Genomic DNA, 4,036 nt, shown 5'->3' on the forward strand with positions numbered 1-4,036 from the left:
AAAAAAAAAAAAAAAGAAGTTGGTGTCTTATTGCTACAACGAGTCTGTTTTGTTGGTCTTAAGATCTCTATTTTAATATTAATGCTGGTCAGTTGTGCCTGAACTGCAAAGGGAGGTGAGCATAATGAAGCATGTCTGACCAGCTTCCCATCATGGCCAGAACTAGTTTTTCAGGTTTCTTTGGAATCCCATTGGCGGGCTCCATTGAGTCCACTGTGGGTTGTTTGTTTGTTTACAATAGGAAAAGTAGATACTGAGCATACCTTTGGCGGGGGTTGGGGGGACTCTGTTGACTTATCTGTATCCCCATGGCAGAGGCTGCAGTGAGGAGAAGCCTATAATCAGAAGAGGTTGATGCCACACTCCAGCCTCTCTCATTTCCCCTAGTCTCTAGGGCTAAGGAAGTAGCCCAGTTACCCCAAGCTCAAATTCTTTTGTTTTGGTTGGTTGGTTGGTTGGTTGGTTGGTTTTTGAGACAGGGTCTCTGATGCCCAGGCTGAAGTACAGTGGCGCCATCATGCCTCACTGCAGCCTCGATTCCTGGGCTCAAGCAATCTTTCTGCCTCAACCTCCCAAGTAGCTGGGACTATAGGCGCATGCCCCAGGCTAATTTTGTATTTTTTGTAGACAGGTCTCATCATGTTGCCCAGGCGTGTCTTGAACTCCTGGGCTCAAGCGATCCACTGGCCTTGACCTCCCAAAGTGCTGGAATTATAGGCATGAGCCAACATACCCAGTCCACCAAGCCCAGATTCCATACACAATGTTCATAATATTTTATTCAATTAACCCTGTAATTTTAAAATTCTCCCACACAGTTAAAAGTCCCTTGAAAACATCATTTTAAAGACGGTATCATTACCGTATTTTATTTAAATATTTCCCATTATTGTAATTGTTACACAATTTCTCTTTTTCACCACATGTATGATGCTGTAATAAACATCTTTATCCACATACCCAATGACTTCCTTTTTCATTTAGGCAAACTTTCTTAAAATCAAAGGGAACCATACATACGGGAAAGCGCAAAAATCAAAAGAGCACAGTTTAATGACTTTTCACAAAGTGAATACCTCACAGAATTACCACCCAGATCAAGAAACAGAATATTACCAGAACCCCAGGCCCTTTTGTGTCTCCGTCCAATCACTACACTTCCCCTCAGAGTAATGCTATGCTAACATTAAGCATCAATAGATTAAATTTTCTACAAATGCAAACATGTATTATATGGTTGCTTATTTATATTACAAAGTATAAATACAAACATAAATTATATTTATATATTTACTAATATATTTCATATCATATATTTATGTTTTTGATACATTTTAATGTATCTTATATGTCATCTACATATAAATACATATTTGAATTTTATACAAATTCAAGTATAAAATTGTGCAGATTTTTTTCCCCAGAGCTAGCTGAGGTTTTATTTTGGACAAAAAAAAAAAGCAATTGAATTCTTTTGTAGCTGGAGGCATGGGCAACGGGGGTGCCCCAGGCAGTGAACTCTCCTGCGGGTGGGCTAGGCGAGGGCTGAGCCTCAGGTGGGTCTCCTGTACCCTGTGCTCCCTGGACAGCGGCCTCCCTCCCAGGCTCTGGGGCAGCCAGGAGAGGCAGGCTGGGAGGGGCTGGCGCAGCTGTTCACTTGGGCAGGATGTCAGAGGACTAGGACTCCGGCTTCCCATCACTGGTCTCCATCTTCTTCACAACCATGGCCCCAGTGGAGCTGGTGCAGCTGAAGCAGCTGGAACCCGCGCCAGAGCCAAAGCTGGAGCCCAGGCCGTAGCTGAGGCCGAAGCTTGTGAGGCCGCCATAGGCCGTGCTCAGCCCACCAGCATAGCCACTGGCGGTCTTCATATGGACACTCACGTTCTGCATCCCAGACTCCAGCCGGCTCTCCTCGCCCTCCAGCAGCTTCCTGTAGGTGGCGATCTCTATGTCCAGGGCCAGCTTGGCATTCGTTAGCCTCCCTGGACTCACGCAACTGCAGCGCCAACATCCCTGCTTAGCCGCTGCAGGGCGGCCTCCAGCTCGGACAAGCTGTTGGGCGTTGGCATCCTTAAGGGCGCTGCTCGGCATCTGCGATGGCGGCCTCCAGGAAAGCCCTCTGGCCTTTTTGAGGCCCTCAATCTCAGCCTGGAGCCGGCTGATGTTCCGGTTCATCTCGGAGATCTCAATCTTCCTGCGCCGCAGGTCATCCCCGCGCTTCCCAGCCAAGGTCTGCAGCTCCTCATACTTGATCTGGTACATGCTCTCAGTCTCAGCCCAGCTGCAGTTGGCAGTCTCCTCGTACTGCGCCTTGATCTCAGCGATGATGCTGTCCAGTCCAGAGAGCAGCTGTTGTCCATGGACACACCACAGACGGGTTGGAAATCTGGGACTGCAGCTCCCGGATCTCCTCTTCATACAGCTGCCTGAGGAAGTTGATCTCGTCAGTCAGCCCTTCCAGGAGAGACTCACCTGTACCTTGTTCATGTAAGCTTCATCAACCTTCTTCTTGATAAGGACAAATTCATTCTCCATCTCTGTACGCTTACTGATCCCATCCTGCTACTTGTTCTTGAAGTCCTCCACCAGCCCTTGCATGTTGCCAAGCTCTGCCTCCAGCTTCAGCTTCTCCTGGCCCAGAGTCTCTAGCTGCTGCCTAAGGTTGTTGATGTAGCTCTCGGATTTGTTGTCCGTGTTGCTCTGAGTCGTCTTCTACTGCTGCAGGAGGCTCCACTTGGCCTCCAGCATCTTGTTCTGCTGCTGCAGGAACCTTACCTTGTAGATGAAGGAGGCAAACTTGCTGTTGAGGGTCTTGATCTGCTCCTTCTCCTCAGTGCACACGGCCTGCATGTTGGGGTCTACCTCCCGGTTAAGAAGGCTCAGCAGGCTCTGGTTGACTATGACAGCAGTGATGCCTCCCATGCCACTGGCCCCACCATAGCCTCCACCCAGGCCACCCTGAAGGTTGCTGCTGCCCACTCAGGAGAAACTCAAGGAGCTGAGGCAGACACCGGGCCCACTCATGTAAGAGTGGCTGCTGAAGGCCGGGGGGCCAGAGGTGGACACCTTGTAGGACTTCTGGGTCACTCTGATGGACGTGGTGGAGGCAGGAGTTGAGGCAGGTGGGCTGAGCCAGGTGGAGATTCCAGAAGGAGTGGAGATGGGGTCTCACTATGTTACCCAGGCTGGTCTTGAACTCCAGGGCTCAAGCAATCCTCCCACCTTGGCCTTCCAAAGTGCTGGGTTTACAGGTGTGAGCCACCGTGCCTGGCCTAGATTTTGCATCTGGTTTCTTTGCTCAACATTGTTTGTAAGATTCATCCGTGATGTTTTTCTTGTAGCAATAATTCATTTTCATTGCTGTATATTATTCCATTGTGTGAATACACACAACTTTTCTTTTGTATTTTGTTCAGTGTTTCTAGCTCTTAGCAGGAGCATTAGGCTGCTACAGCCTGCTCAACCATAGCCAGAAGCAGAAGTCCACTTATTTATTTTTGTTAAATTCTAAGAAGTAGAATTCCTGTGTGTAAAGAAACAAATTTTTTTAGGCCATTGATGCACACTGTTCATTGTTTTCCATAAAAGCTGTGACAATTTACACTCAAGAAAAATCATGAAGTTCTTCTGAGGGATGAGCATGAAGAGTCATCCTAATAATAACAAAAAGTTTTAAATCTTACTAATAGTATTTAATAGTGTCAATCTTGTATTAAAGCTGTTTCATATATAAATTATAAATATTAAAATGCTGGTATCATATTTCATAAAGGTTTTTGTGCCAATTTATTACTTAATTCTCACAAAACTCTGAGAGGTAAATTTTATTGCTGTCTCATTTTAAAGATGAAGGAACTATGGCTCAAAAAAACTGAAGTGCCCCGTCTATGTTACCTGGCTAATGGCCAACATAGTCTTCCTTACCCATGCCAGGCTACACCTTGCCTAAATTGCTGAAGAAGCATCCCAGATTCTTCAGGGTAAAATAGGTACTAGGGAGAAGGACATGTCGCCCTTTTGTATGGAAATGAGCATC

At 46.6% G+C, this 4,036-nt stretch overlaps 1 pseudogene; it reads right to left on the reverse strand.

Moving 5' to 3' along the window:
• Positions 1-1,360: 1,360 nt before the first annotated feature.
• LOC108513244 (keratin, type II cytoskeletal 8 pseudogene) overlaps positions 1,361-4,036 on the reverse strand; it is a 10,151-nt pseudogene continuing 7,475 nt past the window's right edge.

Source organism: Rhinopithecus bieti, unplaced genomic scaffold (genome assembly GCF_001698545.2).
Source record: "Rhinopithecus bieti isolate Rb0 unplaced genomic scaffold, ASM169854v2 scaffold_32229, whole genome shotgun sequence".
In the NCBI taxonomy this organism is placed as follows: Eukaryota; Metazoa; Chordata; class Mammalia; order Primates; family Cercopithecidae; genus Rhinopithecus; species Rhinopithecus bieti.